Here is a 22,605-nt window from a genome sequence, read left to right as displayed (position 1 = left end):
GAAACAAGGCCCCGAGAGTAAACAACATTTCGTTAGAACTACTGATAACCTTAGGAGAGCCAGCCATGACAAAACTCTCCCATGTGATGAGCAAGTAGTGTGAGAAAGGCGAAATATCCTCAGACTTCAAGAGGAATATAATAATTCCAATTACAAAGAAAGGAGGTGCTGACAGGTGTGTGAACTACTGAATTACCAGTTTAATAACTCACTGTTGCAAAATACTAACACGAATTCCTTAAAAACCGTTAGAAGCCGACATCGGGGGTGATCACTATGGACTCCATAGAAATGTAGGAACACGCGAGGCACTACTGACCCTACGAATTATCTAAGAAAACAGGTTAAGGAAAGGCAAACCTACTTTTATAGCATTCGTAGACTTAGAAAAAGCTTTTGACACTGTTGACTGGAACTCTGTCTTTTAAATTCTGAAGGTGGCAGGAGTAAAATACAGGGAGCGAAAGACTATATCCAACTCGCACAAAAAGTAGATGGTAGTTCTGAGAGTCGAGGGGCACAAAATTGAAGCAACGGTTGAGAAGAGAGTGAGACAGGGTTGTAGGCTACCCTCGATGTTATTCAATCTGTATATCTAACAAGCAATAAAGGAAACAAATGAAAAATTTGGAGTAAGATTTAAAGTGCAGTGAGAAGACATAAAAATATTGAGGTTTGCCGATGACACTGTAATTTTGTCAGCACAGAACTTGGAAAAGCAGTTGTACAGAATAGACAGTGTCTTGAAAGGAGGATATAGGATGAACATCAACAAAAGCAAAATGAGGATAATGGAATGTAGTCGAATTAAGTCAGGTTATGCTGAGGGAATTAGATTAGGAAATGAAACGCTAAAAGTAGTAGTTGAGCAAAAGCAAAATGAGTATAATGGAATGTAGTCGAATTAAGTCAAGTTATGCTGAGGGAATTAGATTAAGAAATGAAACGCTTAAAGTAATAGTTGAGTTTTGCTATTTGGGCAGCATAACTACTGACGATGGGTGAAGTGGAGAGGATATCAAATATAGAGTGGCGATGGCAAGGAAAGCGCTTCTGAAGAGGAGAAATTTGTCATCATCGAGTATAGATTTAAGTGTGAGGAAGTCTTTTCTGAAATTATTTTTATGGATGTAGCCATGTATGGAAGTGAAACATGGACGGTAAACAGTATGGACAAGAAGAAAATAGAAGCTGCTACAGAAGAATGTTAATGATTAAATGGGTATACCACGAAGCTAATGTGGAGATACTGAATAAAATTGGGGAGAAGAGGAATTTGTGTCACAACTTGACCAGAAAAAGGGATCTATTGGTAGGACCGTTCTCAGGCATCAAGGGGTCACTAATTTAGTATTTCAGAGAAGCGTGTAGAGTAAAAATCGTGGAGGGAGACCAAAAGATGAATACTCTAAGCCGATTCAGAAGGATGTAGGTTACTAGAAGATGTAGAAGCTTGCGCAGGATAGAGTAGTAGCGAGAGCTGCATCAAAACAGTCTCTGCACTGAAGACCACAACAACAACAATGGAATAGGTATATAAAATTACCACAGACATAATAACTGGCATAGGGTTTCTTGAGAGATAGTCGGCATCTTGGTGTTTTCTTCCACTTTCGGTTCCGGACTGAGCGCCCAGAACTGCCCCGTCACCGCGGCCGGCACGGGCATTTCACATGATCACCTGCGTCACTGGTCTGTTTGCATCCATCTGGAAATTCCGCAATGCAGTTTTTTAAAGAATTTCTCCTTAGCAAGCAGCACTGGTCTGATACCTGTTCTCCTTAATGTATCACCCGGGGCGTTTGTTGTCCCTTTCGCCACAGGTCATCAACCCCTTTTTAAAAGCATTCCATTGCACTCGGGCCATGACGGCACAACTCTTGTCTGTCCCCAAACTAAAATGTCTCCTCCAGTACCCTTTCTTCACCTTTTGCTCATTGACATGCAGGATTTTGGTTTGGTGTGTTAATACCGTCAAATCGAGTGTCTTCCCTTTGCATTGCATACTGTACATTTTAATAGGCAAATCTGCTCATTATCACTGGAATATGTCACGTGGCATATTCACCTACTTGTAACGACATATAAAACCTCTCATATAATGTGCGAAATTGACGTTCATTCAATCTGCCACCTTAGAAACTTACAAGAAATTTCTGTAAACATTTCACTAGTAACGTGGATACTTCACTACAGAAGATGGATATATTATTATTAACAGTAGGTATTTCAGTCGAAAATTTAGTGGCTATTTCACTGGATAATTTACTGTACATTTCACTCATTTGAGAAGGTAGTGATCTCACATTTGATTTAGCATGTCCGCTAAATTGAATGGTTGCGCAATATTTGTACAATATTCTTGGCCAATAGTGGGATTAACAATAGTATTCATTACAGTCTTAACAGTAGATTCTTCCTTTTTTTTGCTTGCAAATCCAGTTCGAGCGCTGAAGCGAGCACATTGTCAACGCTTATGTTATAAAGCTCATCTTTGTCAGCAACTGATTCATCATTATGTTGTGTTTCCGGATCCGTGGCAGTTAATTTCTCTATTTTTCCCATAACAATGTAATATGATTGTATATTACATATTTTAGGTATCAGGTAATTAAGTGAATTCTCTTAAATATTAGTTTCATTGAGTAAGAATGTTCTCTTCATGCAAGATGGCAAAGCCGAAACATGTCTGCACCATTACGCCCTGCCACAACATGAATTCCAGCAATACTATTGTATTGTTAAGTATTTAAAAATAAAATTTTCTAGCCGACTGTAAGAAGCAAACTGTCTGCACGAACACAGCTCTATACACAATGTATTGCAGTAGACATTATTGTTCTTATCTGATACGGTACCCTGAGGGCAGTCAGCAATACTCTCTTTTCCTTGGGTTGTCATTGCTTTTATTGTTTCTACAAATTTTATCCTTTTTGCTTTCAATTGCTATTTATGGTAGCCATCATCATATTTTCCTACAGTATGAATTTGTCATTTGTGCATGAAAAAAAATGTTTGCAACAATACACTGAAATGACAGTAAAATTTACATAAAATATCTTTCAAGTTTTTCTCGTCCTGACTATGTGAACCAGTAGGAATTTGTCTCGTAGTCCTTACAATTAAAATGCCAGTTTAATTGTTATGTATCTCATTACCAAAGAAACTGCAGGAGCTGCTTCGGGAGTGAAAATGGCTAATGGAAGCGTTTTTAAAAAGAAACGTGATATTTGTTTGTATCAGACTCCCTCTACCGTTGGTTCTGCGCTTATTCTAGTTACCTTTTGTGTTTGAAGATATATATGCAGGCGCAGTGTATGCTGTTGGACAATTTGATGAAATATATCGCAATATACAGTAATAAATCTTCGCACTTCGTTTTAAGACCAAATGAGACTGCAGGTTCTAAAATGAACGGAGAAATGATCCATGAAAAAGTACGCGGATGGCGGGTAATCTCCACATTACCGAACTGGTACTTCACTGCGGAAAATTAAACCTAAAACAAAACTTACTGGCACACAAACAATCATAATTACTCAGGAAGACGTCTTTATCAGGAGAAACAAAACTGGCGTTCTACTGATCGAAGCGTGGATTGTCAGATCCTTTAATCGGGCAGGTAGGTTAAAAAATTTGAAAAGAGAAATGAATAGGTTAAAATTAGACATAGCGGGAATTAGTGATGTTCGGTGGCAGTAGGAACAAGAATCGTGGTGAGGTGTATACAGGGTTGTAAACATAAAACCAAAAAGGGGTAATTCAGGAGTAGGTTTGATAATGAATAAAAGAACAGGAACACGGATAAGCTACTATAAACAGTATAGAGAACGCATTATTGTAGCCAAGACAGACACGAAATCCACGCCTACGACAGTAGTACAAGTTTATATGCCAACTAGCTCCGCAGGTGGTAAAGGCGTTGAAGAAATACATGATGAGATAAAAAAAAATTATTCAGGTAGTTAAAGGAAACGAAATTTACTAATCATGGGGGGACGGGAATTCGATATGGACTGGGGATAAGGAATGAAAGAGGAAGCCGCCTAGTAGAAATTTGCACAGAGCATAACTTAATCATAGCTAACACCTAGTTTAAGAATCATGAAAGAAGGTTCTTTATTTGGAAGACACATGAAGACACCAGGAGGTTTCATATTGATTATGTAACGGTAAGATAGATATTTAGGAACTACTTTTTAAATTGTAAGAGATTTCCAGGGGCACAAGTGAACTCAGACCACAATTTATCGGCTATGAACTGTTGATTAAAACTGAAGAAACTAAAACGGTAGGAATTTAAGGAGATTGAACCTGGAGAAAGTGAAAGAACCAGACGTTGCAGAAAGTTTCAGAGGGAGCATTAGGGGATGATTGATAAGGAAAAGGGGACGGAATACAGTAGAAGACGAAAGGATAACTTTGAGATATGTAATAGTGAAGGAAACAGACGATCAAGTAGTTAAAAAGACGAGGGCCAGTAGAAATCTTTGGGTAATACAAGAGATATTGAACTGAATTGATGAAAGAAGAAAACATAAAAATGCAGTAAATGAAGCAGGCGAAAAGGAATACAAACGGCTCAAAAATCAGATCGACAGGGAGTGCAATACCCCTAAGCAGGAGTGGCTAGAGAACAAATGTAACTATGCAGAAGCATGTTCGCTAGGGGTAAGATAGATACCGCCTACAGCAAAATTAAAGAGACCTTTGGAGAAAAGAGAACCACCTATACGAATATCAAGAGCCCAAATGGAAAACCAGTCCTAAGCAAACAAGAAAAAGCAGGAAGTTTGAAGCAATATGTAGAGGGTCTATACAAGGGCGATGTACTTGAGGGTGATATTATGGAATTGGAAGAGGACGTAGATGAACATGAGATGGGAGACGTGATACTGTGTGAAGAATTTGACAGATCACTGAAAGACCAAAGTCGAAACAAGGCCCCGAGAGTAAACAACATTTCGTTAGAACTACTGATAACCTTAGGAGAGCCAGCCATGACAAAACTCTCCCATGTGATGAGCAAGTAGTGTGAGAAAGGCGAAATATCCTCAGACTTCAAGAGGAATATAATAATTCCAATTACAAAGAAAGGAGGTGCTGACAGGTGTGTGAACTACTGAATTACCAGTTTAATAACTCACTGTTGCAAAATACTAACACGAATTCCTTAAAAACCGTTAGAAGCCGACATCGGGGGTGATCACTATGGACTCCATAGAAATGTAGGAACACGCGAGGCACTACTGACCCTACGAATTATCTAAGAAAACAGGTTAAGGAAAGGCAAACCTACTTTTATAGCATTCGTAGACTTAGAAAAAGCTTTTGACACTGTTGACTGGAACTCTGTCTTTTAAATTCTGAAGGTGGCAGGAGTAAAATACAGGGAGCGAAAGACTATATCCAACTCGCACAAAAAGTAGATGGTAGTTCTGAGAGTCGAGGGGCACAAAATTGAAGCAACGGTTGAGAAGAGAGTGAGACAGGGTTGTAGGCTACCCTCGATGTTATTCAATCTGTATATCTAACAAGCAATAAAGGAAACAAATGAAAAATTTGGAGTAAGATTTAAAGTGTAGTGAGAAGACATAAAAATATTGAGGTTTGCCGATGACACTGTAATTCTGTCAGCACAGAACTTGGAAAAGCAGCTGTACAGAATAGACAGTGTCTTGAAAGGAGGATATAGGATGAACATCAACAAAAGCAAAATGAGGATAATGGAAGGTAGTCGAATTAAATCAGGTTATGCTGAGGGAATTAGATTAGGAAATGAAACCCTTGAAGTAGTAGTTGAGCAAAAGCAAAATGAGTATAATGGAATGTAGTCGAATTAAGTCAGGTTATGCTGAGGGAATTAGATTAGGAAATGAAACGCTAAAAGTAGTAGTTGAGCAAAAGCAAAATGAGTATAATGGAATGTAGTCGAATTAAGTCAAGTTATGCTGAGGGAATTAGATTAAGAAATGAAACGCTTAAAGTAATAGTTGAGTTTTGCTATTTGGGCAGCATAACTACTGACGATGGGTGAAGTGGAGAGGATATCAAATATAGAGTGGCGATGGCAAGGAAAGCGCTTCTGAAGAGGAGAAATTTGTCATCATCGAGTATAGATTTAAGTGTGAGGAAGTCTTTTCTGAAATTATTTTTATGGATGTAGCCATGTATGGAAGTGAAACATGGACGGTAAACAGTATGGACAAGAAGAAAATAGAAGCTGCTACAGAAGAATGTTAATGATTAAATGGGTATACCACGAAGCTAATGTGGAGATACTGAATAAAATTGGGGAGAAGAGGAATTTGTGTCACAACTTGACCAGAAAAAGGGATCTATTGGTAGGACCGTTCTCAGGCATCAAGGGGTCACTAATTTAGTATTTCAGAGAAGCGTGTAGAGTAAAAATCGTGGAGGGAGACCAAAAGATGAATAGTCTAAGCCGATTCAGAAGGATGTAGGTTACTAGAAGATGTAGAAGCTTGCGCAGGATAGACTAGTAGCGAGAGCTGCATCAAAACAGTCTCTGCACTGAAGACCACAACAACAACAATGGAATAGGTATATAAAAATAACCACAGACATAATAACTGGCACAATTAGTATAACTATTAGCATCTACTTTAAGAACAAATAAATCAGTGCGTTATTATGTCGATGTATGTCACCTTCAGAAGAGGCGAAAATGATGAAGGCTTACTTCTTTCATTTGTTTCAGGAAGGGACGAACGTTATTACACCAATGACCACATATCAATGTAAAAGATAATCTATAGGAAGGATGTGAGACAATTGAGGGAGTGAGTTGTCTTCCACTCCTACACTCAGTTGACATGAAAGTATTCCATGCACAGGGTAGTCATAAAGTCTCGATTCATTTCTAAGATCTAGTTGATGCATTTACCCAATAATATGTGTATGTTTATTTCCTGTCTAAGTGTACATTTTCAACACCGTCTATTTTGAAACGTTGTTTCCATTGGTGAAGAACAGACCTGAATCGATTCTGAAGCATACATTGTGAAATAGCCGACACTGCATTCCAAAGTCTATCTATTAGATTCTGGAGATCCCTTACATTTGTTTTGTACGCTGTTTGCTTTATATACCATAAAGCGAAGAAAATCATGGGCTTCAAATCAGACGAACGCGACTGCCATAGTCTCACTGTATCTGTACCCGTTTGTCCGTCGGTTAACCTTCGATTTAGGTGCCAGTTCTCCTTATCTATGAGAGTAAGATCTGAGGGCACACCATCCTGTTCGAATACAACAGTGTGAGCAATGCCTTCTTGGTGAAGTGTGGTTCCAGAAATTGCTCCAGCATATCAAGGTAAATGTTCGCTATAATCGCGTCCATAAGCTGTACTCGTTGTGGACCTAAACCACACGTTCACTTTCGGTGTGTATCTTGTCTTCAGTGGTAGCTTGAGGCGTCTTGTTGCCCCATACGCGATAGTTACGTTTGTTTACTTTTCTGAAAATGTGGAATGTGGCTTCATCAGTAAACTGTATGAGATCTATGATGTGATCTTTGTGTGCAGCTTCTATCAGATGGTTACTGTTATGGCGTAAATTCAATCGTCGCCACTCCATTCGGGAACGAAAGAGAAGAGAAGGCTGTGGGAAGATGTCAGCCAATCGCACGCTGACCGTGCCTCCCTCCAGGACGACAACATGACAGCAGCGGCCCCGACGTGGAGAGGACATAAGCGCCGCTCCCGATTGGTGGAGCCTACTCGGAGAGCAGCGTGAACGATAGCCACTTCGATCGCAGCTTCTAAGCCAGGCTCTTCGATAGCAGTTCAGAACAGACTTTTGTAAATTAGAGATCAGCAGTCACGTCAGTTCAGATTATTCTGCATTTCGGCCTTTGCCTGTGACATGTTTAACAAAATTAAGTATTTGTAACTTTCGTACTGTAGTAAAACTCATTAATACTAGTTGTTTGATAGGTTGTCTTGCGAACCGAGTCCGCATGCTTCCTAGACAGAACCGTTAACACACTGCTTGGCGAACTGCCCCCTCTTTGTGGTCCAACTTTTGAAGCACGTGAATATTGCACACCTTTTTTCTCTAGCATAAAGTATAAAACTTCCCACGTCGTTGATTTTCGTACTTCAAATCGTTGTTTGACGACAAGTTGACGCATAGGGACTTCCTTGAATTGCTTCTCTGATTCGCTGAACAGTCCCCTGTGGTACAGGAGGTCAAATGGAGCGTGATTCATAGGCAACGTTTTCAGTTCTTTGGAATTATTTGACAAGTACCGAATATTTTCTCTTGTTGGAGCTGGCTTGTGAAGTTGCTAGGTCCCCTTAATGTTGCAGCTGCAGATGAGATAAACCACACAGTAGTCCACCAATAAACAGCCACAGTTCTTCCGTCGTACGCATTGTTCTTGATTATCGTGGAAGAAACAAATAGGCGCACGATATCGCAGAAGTACATTATAATTATGTGTTATGTAAATGCAACCATTATTTCTCAGGAATGGATCGCTACTTTATGACCATCCTGTATTATAAACCAAGTGTCACTAGAAGTATGAAACTGACATTTCGCCTACGGTAATAACCAATAGAGCAAGAGGAAAGTTTACGTTTCGCTACTTCTTCTTTGCAATAAAATTCAGAAACATCGAACAACATAAAATACAGACTCGAATTCCTTGCAGAAATAAAATGATTCCAGTTTTCTTGTTTCATTTCCGATCAATGCAAAACCATAAATAACAACTCAACAAACGCAAAATCTACTTTTAACATCTTAGTTGGGTTGGCTCGCGTGCCGTAACTAAAGGGACTTCATCTGGAAGACGAAAACAAGATACAAACATGTTTATACTATTGAACTATTTCTCAGCGGAGTCGAGTCTGCATTTTCGTGTGTTTTCGTTTCAGTTATCCCGGTCCCCTCTCCAGTTTTAATCTGCCAGGAAGTTTCATATCAGTGCACACTCCGCTGCAGAGTGAAAATCTCACTCTGGAAACATCCCCCAGGCTGTGGCTAAGCCATGTCTCCGCAATATCCTTTCTTTCACGAGTGCTGGTTCTGCAAGGTTCGCAGGAGAGCTTCTGTAAAGTTTGGATGGTAGGAGACGAGATACTGGCAGAAGTAAAGCTGTGAGACCGGCCGTGAGTCGTGCTTCGGTAGCTCAGATGGTAGAGCACTTGCCCGCGAAAGGCAAAGGTGCCGAGTTCGAGTCTCGGTCGGGCACACACAGTTTTAATCTGCCAGGAAGTTTCATATCAGCGCACACTCCGCAGCAGAGTGCAAATCTCATTCAAGAACTATCAGAATATTCATGTTGGAATATCGATTCCAGAGGCACCAAACACTTCATATCCGCCACACCTGACTTGTCTAATTTTCTTTGTACTGCCCAATAGTCTTCAAGGAAATTTACAATTATCAGAGGACATAAACATAGAAGATCCGTTTCACATGATTTTTCCTCTTTTTCAGCTGCTGCCCATAGAACAGTGTTCGTCAAGTCTTTTTTTCTTAATGGACAATACTGACATTATGAGGCGGCACCTCAGGTCGCATATGTACCGAACTTATTATTAATCGGTGCGTTATGAGCCTCCAGTAGACTAGTTACACTAAGGGCACGATAAGTTGGCATTTGGCTCCTAAGCACTGAAAGAGATCTCTACGTCTCTTTTAGTGATTATACCTCGATAGTTGTTCGGCAAAATTGACGATATGTCCTATTCCTTCTTTACATCGAATGTCGTTATTCATCGACTTACCTATTTCACCACATAACATGAATCTGTTTTACCACTCGCAACTTCGATGGACAGGGAAAGAAATTCATTCATCATCTTTTGTCTTATTGTCACTCAGTGTATGCGCAATGCCACGCATAGCTGTGATGTTTACTTATCAAACCCTGGGAAATTCAGTCTAACAATTATGGTGAACAATGTTTACAGTGACGACTCCCTTGATGGTTTATAATACATAGCGGAGAGTCCCTTCTGAGTTATGTAGGGCGGAGAAAAATTGTGTCACGAAATTTTAACCCTAGATAGCTGATGCCAGTAGGAACCAAAATTACTGTTGTTGTGTAGGTCGACAATGCAACATTTTTAAACTACGGAAGCTTAGTGCCACGTGCTTCCATTGGCCGCGGGATTGCCCTGTTTCCGGATGCTATGGACAACGGATGACCGCGATTGCTTTGCATGCCGGATATCGCGATGTATCCAAGGCGGCCCGCACGCTCGGCGGTAGCGCGCCAGCCTTCCACTCTGGGGGCGAGTCCGCCGGGGTCCCGACACATCCATTGTAGTTTCAGGATAAGACATATCGGGTAGAAACCCGTCAACAGCTGTTAGTTCGCTTACAGAAAGTTTTTTACAAGTTGTGTCGGCCCTGGAAATGGCCTTTTTTTGTAGCTAGGACATTGTTTACTTAAAGCAGGTGCTCGAAATGGTGACCCTCTGACGTGACACAAGGTTAGTAACGTCGAACGGTGTTTCACCGAACTCTTTCAAAAATTCCTGGCAAATTACTTGGTGTGACTGACTGCATACCGATAACCATAGTGCTGCCCGTCAACCGACGAACGACATGAAAATGGTGCCTTGACCTACACAACATTAGTAATTTTGGTTCCTACTGGTATCAGCTATCCAGGGTGACACAAATTTTCTCCACCCTGTATATAGCAAGAAAGATGGGCTAAAATTTACAGACGCGCTAAATTTGGCACGTACTTCGATGCGAGATGCCTTTAATAGGTTCCACAACGAAACATTGTCTCGAAATTTGGTAGAAAATCCGAAGAAATTCTGGTCGTATGTAAAGTACACAAGCGGCAAGACGCAGTCAATACCTTCGCTGCGCAGTGCCGATGGTACTGTTATCGACGACTGTGCCGCTAAAGCGGAGTTATTGAATGCAGTTTTCCGAAATTCCTTCACCAGGGAAGACGAATGGAATATTCCAGAATTTGAAACACGAACATCTGCTAGCATGAGTTTCTTAGAAGTACATACCTTAGGGGTTGCGAAGCAACTCAAATCGCTTGATACGGGCAAGTCTTCAGGTCCAGATTGTATACCGATTAGGTTCCTTTCAGATTACGCTGATACTATAGCTCCCTACTTAGCACTCATATACAACCGCTCGCTCACCGATAGATCTGTACCTACAGATTGGAAAATTGCGCAGGTCGCACCAGTGTTCAAGAAGGGTAGTAGGAGTAATCCATTTAACTACAGACCTATAGCATTGACGTCGGTTTGCAGTAGGGTTTTGGAGCATATACTGTATTCAAACATTATGAATCACCTCGAAGGGAACGATCTATTGACACGTAATCAGCATGGCTTCAGAAAACATCGCTCTTGTGCAACGCAGCTAGCTCTATATTCGCACGAAGTAATTGCCGCTATCGACAGGGGATCTCAAGTTGATTCCGTATTTCTAGATTTCCGGAAAGCTTTTGACACCGTTCCTCACAAGCGACTTCTAATCAAGCTGCGGAGCTATGGGGTATCGTCTCAGTTGTGCGACTGGATTCGTGATTTCCTGTCAGGAAGGTCACAGTTCGTAGTAATAGACGGCAAATCATCGAGTAAAACTGAAGTGATATAGGTGTTCCCCAGGGAAGAGTCCTGGGACCTCTACTGTTCCTGATCTATATAAATGACCTGGGTGACAATCTGAGCAGTTCTCTTAGACTGTTTGCAGATGATGCTGTAATTTACCGTCTAGTAAGGTCATCCGAAGACCAGTATCAGCTGCAAAGCAATTTAGAAAAGATTGCTGTATGGTGTGTCAGGTGGCAGTTGACGCTAAATAACGAAAAGTGTGAGATGATCCACATGAGTTCCAAAGAAATCCGTTGGAATTCGATTACTCGATAAATAGTACAATTCTCAAGGCTGTCAATTCAACTAAGTACCTGGGTGTTAAAATTACGAACAACTTCAGTTGGAAGGACCACATAGATAATATTGTCGGGAAGGCGAGCCAAAGGTTGCGTTTCATTGGCAGGACACTTAGAAGATGCAACAAGTCCACTAAAGAGACAGCTTATACTACACTCGTTCGTCCTCTGTTAGAATATTGCTGCGCGGTGTGAGATCCTTACCAGGTGGGATTGACGGAGGGCATCGAAAGGGTGCAAAAAAGGGCAGCTCGTTTTGTATTATCGCGTTATAGGGGAGAGAGTGTGGCAGATATGATACACGAGTTCTACATCTACATCTACATGACTACTCTGCAATTCACATTTAAGTGCTTGGCAGAGGGTTCATCGAACCACAATCATACTATCTCTCTACTATTCCACTCCCGAACAGCGAGCGGGAAAAACGAACACCTAAACCTTTCTGTTCGAGCTCTGATTTCTCTTATTTTATTTTGATGATCATTCCTACCTATGTAGGTTGGGCTCAACAAAATATTTTCGCATTCGGAAGAGAAAGTTAGTGACTGAAATTTCGTAAAAAGCTCTCGCCGCGACGAAAAACGTTTATGCTGTAATGACTTCCATCCCAACTCGTGTATCATATCTGCCACACTCTCTCCCCTATAACGCGATAATACAAAACGAGCTGCCCTTCTTTGCACCCTCTCGATGTCCTCCGTCAATCCCACCTGGTAAGGATCTCACACCGCGCAGCAATATTCTAACAGAGGACGAACGAGTGTAGTGTAAGCTGTCTCTTTAGTGGACTTGTTGCATCTTCTAAGTGTCCTGCCAATGAAACGCAACCTTTGGCTCGCCTTCCCGACAATATTATCTATGTGGTCCTTCCAACTGAAGTTGTTCGTAATTTTAACACCCAGGTACTTAGTTGAATTGACAGCCTTGAGAATTGTACTATTTATCGAGTAATCGAATTCCAACGGATTTCTTTTAGAACTCATGTGGATCATCTCACACTTTTCGTTATTTAGCGTCAACTGCCACCTGACACACCATACAGCAATCTTTTCTAAATTGCTTTGCAGCTGATACTGGTCTTCGGATGACCTTACTAGACGGTAAATTACAGCATCATCTGCAAACAGTCTAAGAGAACTGCTCAGATTGTCACCCAGGTCATTTATATAGATCAGGAACAGTAGAGGTCCCAGGACTCTTCCCTGGGGAACACCTGATATCACTTCAGTTTTACTCGATGATTTGCCGTCTATTACTACGAACTGTGACCTTCCTGACAGGAAATCACGAATCCAGTCGCACAACTGAGACGATACCCCATAGCTCCGCAGCTTGATTAGAAGTCGCTTGTGAGGAACGGTGTCAAAAGCTTTCCGGAAATCTAGAAATACGGAATCAACTTGAGATCCCCTGTCGATAGCGGCAATTACTTCGTGCGAATATAGAGCTAGCTGCGTTGCACAAGAGCGATGTTTTCTGAAGCCATGCTGATTACGTGTCAATAGATCGTTCCCTTCGAGGTGATTCATAATGTTTGAATACAGTATATGCTCCAAAACCCTACTGCAAACCGACGTCAATGCTATAGGTCTGTAGTTAAATGGATTACTCCTACTACCCTTCTTGAACACTGGTGCGACCTGCGCAATTTTCCAATCTGTAGGTACAGATCTATCGGTGAGTGAGCGGTTGTATATGAGTGCTAAGTAGGGAGCTATAGTATCAGCGTAATCTGAAAGGAACCTAATCGGTATACAATCTGGACCTGAAGACTTGCCCGTATCAAGCGATTTGAGTTGCTTCGCAACACCTAAGGTATGTACTTCTAAGAAACTCATGCTAGCAGATGTTCGTGTTTCAAATTCTGGAATATTCCATTCGTCTTCCCTGGTGAAGGAATTTCGGAAAACTGCGTTCAATAACTCCGCTTTAGCGGCACAGTCGTCGATAACAGTACCATCGGCACTGCGCAGCGAAGGTATTGACTGCGTCTTGCCGCTTGTGTACTTTACATACGACCAGAATTTCTTCGGATTTTCTACCAAATTTCGAGACAATGTTTCGTTGTGGAACCTATTAAAGGCATCTCGCATCGAAGTACGTGCCAAATTTCGCGCGTCTGTAAATTTTAGCCCATCTTCAGGATTTCGCGTTCTTCTGAACTTCGTATGCTTTTTCCGTTGCCTCTGCAACAGCGTTCGGACCTTTTTTGTGTACCACGGGGGATCCGTTCCATCTCTTACCAATTTATGAGGTATGAATATCTCAATTGCTGTTGCTACTATATCTTTGAATTTGAGCCACATCTCGTCTACATTCGCATAGTCAGTTCGGAAGGAATGGAAATTGTCTTTTAGGAAGGCTTCTAGTGGCAATTTATCCGCTTTTTTAAATAAAATTATTTTGCGTTTGTTTCTGATGGATTTGGAAGAAATGGTATTGAGCCTAGCTACAATGACCTTGTGATCACTAATCCCTGTATCAGTCATGATGCTCTCTATCAGCTCTGGATTGTTTGTGGCCAAGAGGTCAAGTGTGTTTTCGCAACCATTTACAATTCGCGTGGGTTCGTGGACTAACTGCTCTAAATAATTTTCGGAGAATGCATTTAGGACAATCTCGGAAGAGTTGGGATGGAAGTCATTACAGCATACACGTTTTTCGTCGCGGCGAGACCTTTTTACGAAATTTCAGTCACCAACTTTCTCTTCTGAATGCGAAAATATTTTGTTGAGCCCAACCTACATAGGTAGGAATGATCATCAAAATAAAATAAGAGAAATCAGAGCTCGAACAGAAAGGTGTAGGTGTTCGTTTTTCCCGCTCGCTGTTCGGGAGTGGAATAGTAGAGAGATAGTATGATTGTGGTTCGATGAACCCTCTGCCAAGCACTTAAATGTGAATTGCAGAGTAGTCATGTAGATGTCATGTAGAAAGTCTTTTCACAGCTTGCTCGCTTTGGTCGCTGGAATTATAGGAATTACCAGCGCTCCGCGTTAGACAATGCAGTATGAAATGGACGTTTGTTACAATGATGGAAATAAAAATTATGCTGAATGGAGAAACAACAGAAAAGGTGAAAAATTTTAAGTGTCTTGGAAGCAGGATAGACACCGAATGGAAGTGCACCACAGAAATTAAAACAAGGATAGCAATGGGAAAAGAGTAGTTTTATAAGAAAAGGAGAATCTTCTGCAGCGGTCTAGACAGAGAACTCAGAAAGAGACTCATAAAAATTCTTGAATGGAGTGTTCTTCTATATGGCGCTGAAACATGGTCTATGAGGAAAAAAGACAGAGAAAGGCTGGAGGCTTTTGAGATCTGGACAGGGCGGAAGATGGAAAGAATAAGTTGGATGGACAGAGTAAAAAATGAAGAGGTACTGAGAAGAGTGGGGGAGAAAAGACAGTCACTAGATGTAATAAGGAGAAGAAAAAGAATTGGGCATATATTAAGAAAGAATGACGGACTGATAAAAACAGTTTTAGAAGGTAATGTAGAAGGGAAAAGGAAGCGAGGATGGAAGAGATTCCAGATACTGGATGACATGATGGACGGTACAACATACAGCAGCCTGAAGAAGGAAGCAATGGATAGCAGAAAATGGAGAGGCAAAGGACCTGCTAATATAGCAGATAGCTGATGATGATGACTATACTACTACACAAACCACAATGTGTACATAAAGGGATAAATATTACTACCATGTGGCCTCTATCATATACATATGAGGAATCATTAACAAAACTCCTTAGCATAATCAGCAGGTTTGGCACCCCATAAGAATATTAGGACAGAACTTCCGGGAATTTTCGAGGAATGACTATCTCTGTTCTGCACCTCGAGTGGGAAACTATGGAAATCACTACACATTGTACCAATACCAGGAAGCCCTTTGATCATAGTAGATTATAGGAGAGGGAAACTAAAGTCAATGGCGCCAACAAAAAGGATCAATTCTGATAAATCTCGATGTATAGAAATACTGCAATACATATAAGCGCTCTTTTTTTTCAGAAAAGTTACTGCTATGCAGTCAGAGAGGAAACTGAAGTTTCAGAGCGAACCTAAGAAAATGTAATAACTTCTGTAAAAACAAGAGCCATGTAAATTAGCCATAGGCACAGAACTTTGTTTTGTTCAGTAAATGTTGCTCAGTCTAATCAGAATGTTCCCCATGCCACTGATGTGGTTACATGTGATGGCCGGAATCACATAAAGAACGCGTGTAACCTAGAAGACGCGTGGTAGTGGAAACACGGTAAACCTCTGTGAGCCATGTACAAATGTTCCGAGTAAATCGCTGAAGGCGATTAATTAGTTGAATGATTAGTGAACTTGACCTACTGGATATCAGCCCAGAAGCCCTGTCACTTGTGATACAAAATCCAGTTAAATCCGACAAATTTACTTACTATTACTCACCCTGGTAGAAGCTGTATTTTGTGAAATAGCACGCATTACTTATTAGATAGTAAGTGAACTTAACCAAATCGAACATGTCGAGAAGATGTTGGCAGATCCAAATTTCTAACAAAGTTAAATCACAAGTTCATGCAATATCCGCAAATTTTACTGAAATCAAAATCCAGTCTTCACCAAAACATAAAAAAACCAGTCAATGGACACCGTTGAAGCCGGTCTCTTTTTTCGCATGTTTGGGAAGGATCCTATTGTGTGGACCCAGCCAATGGAACGAATCTAGGGAAATGGGAAAACTCTGAGTCTGTAGCACGCCATGTTACTGGATATCTATGGAGAGGACTCATTGAGTTGGTACTTCTATACTGCGAGGAAATGAAATGTCTCTTGGCTGTACTGTACAGCTGAAATCACCCTCAGAAGTATCCACATTTCACAGACTTTTTTCAAGATATGGCGTGGAAAGGGAAGAGCTTGTTGATTATAAAGGAAATAAAATAAAATCCTCCCATCGTATTCTTTTCCTAAGTATGCGTCAAATGTTCAACTAGGCAGCAGGAACATCTCTAGAGATCCAGGGGACCGTTGTATGTACAGGCGCAGAATGCTGAGCTCGGAGTGCGAGAGTGTGGCCTGGCCAAACGCCCGAGGGCGCCAGTGATGCACTGTGTGATCAAAAGTATCCCGACACCGGGCTGAAAATGACTTATAAGTTCGTGGCACCCTCCATCGGTAGTGCTGGATTTCAATATGGTGTTGGCCCACCCTTAGTCTTGATGACAGCTTCCACTCTCGCAGGCATACGTTCAATCAAGTGATGGAAGGTTTCTTGGGGAACGGCACCCCATTCTTCACGGTGTGCTGCACTGAGGAGAGGTATCCATATCGGTCGTTTAGGCCTGACACGAAGTCGGTGCTCCAAAACATCCCAAACGTGTTCTATAGGATTCAGATCAGGACTCTGTGCAGACCAATCCATTACAGGGATGTTATTGTCGTGTAACCACTCCGCCACATGCCGTGCATTATGAACAGGTTCTCGATCGTGTTGAAAGATGCAGTCGCCATCCCCGAATTGCTCTTCAACAGTGGGAAACAAGAAGGAGCTCAAAACATCAATGTAGGCCTGTGCCGGGACACTGCCAAACAAAACTACGAAGGGGTGCAAGCCCTCTCCATGAAACACACGACCACACCATAACACCAACCACTTCTGAATTTTACTGTTGGCACTACACACGCTGGTAGATGACGTTCACCGGGTATTCGCCATACCCACACGCTGCAATCGGATCGCCACATTGTGTACCGCGATTTGGAGCTCCACACAACGTTTTTTCACTGTTCAATAGTCCAACGTTTACGGTCCTCACACCAAGCGAGGCGTCATTTGGCATTTACGGCGTGATGTGTGGCTTATGAGCAGCCGCTCGACCATGAAACCCGAGTTTTCTCACCTCCCGCCAAACTGTCATAGTACTTGCAGTGGATCCTGATGCAGTTTGGAATACCTGTGTGATGGTCTGGAAAGATGTCTGCCTATTACACATTACGACTCTCTCCAACTGTCGACGGTCTCTGTCAGTCAACAGACAAGGTCGACCTGTGCGCTTTTGTGCTGTACTGTCCCTTCACGTTTGCATTTCACTATCACATCGAAACAATGGACATATGGATGTTTAGGAGCGTGGAAATCTCATGTACAGACGTATGACACAAGTGCACCCAATCTCCTGACCGCATTCGAAGTCCGTGAGTTCCGCGGAGCACCCCATTCTGCTCTCTCACGATTGCTAATGACTACTGAGGTCACTGATATGGAGTACCTGTCAGTAGATGGCAGCATAATTCACGTAATATGAAAAGCGTATGTTTTTGGGGGTGTCCGGATACTTTTGGTCACTACAGTGTTTGCTGTAAATACATTTATTTCAGGATTCATAGAATTCAAGTAGCTTCTCCTCGGCGTTTATTGAAGGCGGTAGAGGTCGGTACGTGGTCGGGAGTTTCTTACTTGTCCAGCTAGCAGCGTCTACGTTGCAGCCTGGAGGTCAGGGACCGCACCATCAGCAGGGGCATCGTCGCATGGGATGCCGACCTGGCGGTCTACAGGCGTTGGCTGCTCTGCTGGGATGCTGGCACCATGGCACACTGCTTTACGGAGACGCCCTCAAAGACAATGAAGTAACGCTACCAGGTCAGTGGCCAACACCTCTTCAGTAGCCAAGCAGGAGTATGCCCTGGATTTTCAACAAGAGATGGCCAGGCCAGCTTTCTACAGGCACGTCCATTTGGGCAGCAACAATGCAACTCTCCCAGGTGTGACCCCCAATGGGTTAAAGAGACTCAGGTCCTCATATGGATGGCAGCAGCGGCATCCCTCGACAATGGAATGCTTCAGGCTGTGCGGTGTCTCGTAGTTGAGGTCACCAAACGAACATTAGGTATCATGCCATAGAACAGTCTCAACGTGGATTCGCTGTTATTCACAAGACTGTCAGATCAGTTGACAGCTAACTACTTGCAACTAAACGGCATAGACTAGGATCAGACACCTTATATGTATTTATGCTCGTTAGTTCATGACGATGAAGTGACCAAGCTGTGGCGATGAGCGAATATTATCCCATTTTGCACACGATGTATCTTACGCATTCAGATCACGGCATAAGCAGTTTGTGGCCACGGATTTTTACGTTGTTTCTAGAGTTATTACGTACAATCGTTGTGTTTATTTCGTTGAGCGTTACTATAAATCTATTGGAGTGATTTGTATTATGAAATTTGGAGGTTAGTTTTTTCCATGATTTGCTATTAAATTGGGAAGAAGTTATTTTTCTGTTTTCTTTCTCGTCATGTAGATTGCATTTTTGGAGGACAGAGGGAAATGATAAGGGTTCCTTCCTCTTAGGTGGTAGCCAAATTGCCTGTCTAGGATTGTCATACTCCTGATATTACTACACTTTCGTAGGGGAGGGAGAATACAAAACTCAGTTCAGAACCAGCCGCTACATCATGGAATTTTGTTTTCTGGACATCTGGACATTTACTGGTGTAGTCATTTCAGTGACTTGATATGGACTGTTGTTTTAGTTAAAAACTTCCTACTTTTACATTTAGGTATTTATGGTTTTCTTAACAGTACCCACTGACGTATTATATACTTCCCCTACACATTGCCCTATCTGTCGCTGATGTTCCAAGAGTTTCATATTGGATGGCTTCACTCTTTGTTGCACTTCATGTATATGTTTTACAAATTCCTTTACTGATTTAATATAAACTCCAAGCTTTGGCTTTATCTTGTTGAAGGGAGATAGTATATTTCTGCCATAAGCCACCCTTATGGTAGCAGGTTAGTACTGGTATAAACTTTGGAGTTGATGTCTGAGACTACTGACTCAAGGTACATGTCCCAATCATTGTGTTATCTATTAGTAGAGTGATTTAACATTTTAGAAATTCTATATACTCTTTCTGTTCGTCCATTTGCTTGTAGAAGAAAATGACTTGTTCAGAATTTTCGAATATGAAGCAAATGACAACTGTCATTAACTATAAACAAATTGTACATTGATTAGTATTTATGGAATCTGTTACACCAAACTTGAGTAGCCAACTCTTTACCATCACTTGTGCTACTGTGTTAGCTTGTTGGTTTGGAATTGCTATCATTGCTATATATCACGCAAAATGGTCCATTATCGTTATTATATTCTTATTCCCTGCTGATGTTCTATCAAACAGTCCTAAAATATCATCTCCAACTATTTTGAAATGCTTAAATAACTCTAGAAATCCTTATAGAGAGATTTTCTGAAGGCTAATGTCACCCTTCTGCACATATGATACATAGTCATTCATGTATCATCATATTTCCTAGTTCTCAACCAGAATTTTTCAGTGACTCATGTAGCCACTGTTCTGCAACTGCCACGACCCACTATATGTGATCACGCACCTGATACCTAATGTCTTCGCTGAATGTTGCTGGAACCTTCATGTAGGTCCGCACTTCGTCGACCTGGAGAGTAAGCCATCACGCATCTTGAATTGTAGCTGTGACCTGAATGACTAACAGTCTTATTAGATGTCTGTGTCTTCTGTCGTTCGGCCACATTTTTGCCTACTGTCTGCAGAACTTGCATTTTCCTGCTTAACATATCTACATTTGTTTGCTTCCCACGCAGTTTATAAACAACTTTTTAGTCCAGTTTACAAGTTTTGAGTGGCTATCTCGTCACTCAACTAGATGGAGCTTTTAATCGAGACAACCATTTTGGCAATGCGTGATTTGTTACTACCTTAAATTTCTTACCAGATACCTCCTTTTCCATAGTAGAGTAGTTCTATTCCGCTCAGTTACTTGTCTACATATGTAAGGTACTACGTATTCTTTAAAATCTTCACTTTGACTAAAAATACATCCCACTACACCATTTCTACCACCAGATGACACGATGAACTCTTTCTCAAACTCAGGAATATCAGTACTGATTCAAATATCAGCTCTTTCTTCAAAATGCGGTTTGACACACTGTTGACCACTCAAATTTTGCCCCTTTCTTTACCGAACGATTCAAAGGCTCACTGATTTCTGAAAAATTTCCAATGAAGGTTCTATAATAGTTATGTAGGTCAGGAACGATTGTAGCTGCTTTGTTGTTCCTGGTCTAGAGAAGTTGTGGACTGTCGATATTAACAGATTAGTTTTTCCACTTTTTCCACTAATTACATGTCCGAAGTAGTTCACTTCTGATGTGCAAAACGGCATTAAATCACCCTTAGATCTGACACAATGTCCATTGTCTGTTGAATACCTCTTCTAAACATCTATTCCGTCAACGGTTTGAAATATAGTCGGTGCAGTCCAAATGGCATTCTGCGATGCTGATAATGGCCTCCTGGTATTGTGAAGGCAGTTTTTGGTTTGTCTTCTGGGACTGCTACCTGCTCGAGATATCCAATACTCAAATTCATCATTGAAAAATACTTGCGTTGGTATAAGTTGTCGAATGTCTCAGTAATGCTTAGGATGGGATAGACATAAGTGAATTTTTTCATTGAGATACTAATGGTTGCAACATTTTGTATTGTTTAGTACTATGTAGTGGTTTTTTGGAATGATGACCATCATTGCACCCTATGCACTATCACAGTGTACGATTATCCCCTCTACTAGTTCCTGATCATCGACTTCTTCCATTAATGGTTGTATATGCCCAGCACACAGCATGGTTTCCTGTAAACCAGAATATTCTTACTTATGAGTATACAATGTTGTGTAACAACGTTGCTGATAGTGACATTTCCATTAAACAAACGCATAAACCGTAGCAGTAAAGCTTCCTTTGATTGACGATCACTAAACTGAAAATGATTCGCCTTTTTACTTAATTAAGATGTCCTAGTGGTTCACTTGCGACTTTGGTCATCACATAACCTCTCAGTATTTTCTTTATCGAAGACTGTAAAGGCGAGAGACGTGGGCTGTCTGATTGTGGGCTGGGTCCTCTGTCGAAGTTGGGGAATGTGGAGGCGAGTCCTGGTAAAAGATACGACACCTCTTCATTAGTTCTTCACTAACTCGTACAGTTCAGACATTCTGCTGATTGTGCTCCATTCTCTTGTGTGGTCCTGAGTTTCTTCGTAATATTCCGGCGTCATAGCTGCAGACGTTGACGTATGGCGGGAGGCGTGTATACGCGCTGCTAGGGAGACAGAGAGCTGCACTGGTGTCTCCCACGTGCGAGGCGAACTGAGACGGCAGGATGCGGCCGCGCTGCGGTCGCAAGGTACTACGTATGCTTTACAATCTTCACTTTGACTAAAAATACATCCCACTACACCATTTTTACCACCAGATGACACGATGAACTCTGAGGAGGGTGAGGAGCAAGGGCGGGTGGATGCCGCGGTGTTGCCTGCCTGGATTGGGCGGACAGGAAGAGTTCGCAGAGAGGATTCCCGGCTGACGCACGGCAGGAGCTGGGTGTGGCCCTGTCGTGCCTGAAGGTGACGCACTCGGCCGGGCATGTGCTTAAATGCTGGTTCCCAGCGCTGGACTCGCGGAAGGGGCTGCGTTTGTGGGCCACTGAGAACCCTCTGGATCAGGCGGGATCTGGCCTATTCGTCGAGCCGGAGTAGCTTCTCGAAGGCTGACCTGGGACAGAGTCCTGGAAGTCTCGCTGTTTCTGAGTGGTGCTGATCAAGCAGGAGGGACGGCTGCGGGACGGATGCGGTCGATGTCCGTGGCCTGTGGCCTGATTT

This window comes from Schistocerca gregaria, chromosome 4 (assembly GCF_023897955.1).
Source record: "Schistocerca gregaria isolate iqSchGreg1 chromosome 4, iqSchGreg1.2, whole genome shotgun sequence".
Taxonomy (NCBI): domain Eukaryota; kingdom Metazoa; phylum Arthropoda; class Insecta; order Orthoptera; family Acrididae; genus Schistocerca; species Schistocerca gregaria.
Note: the sequence above shows the minus strand (reverse complement) of the source record.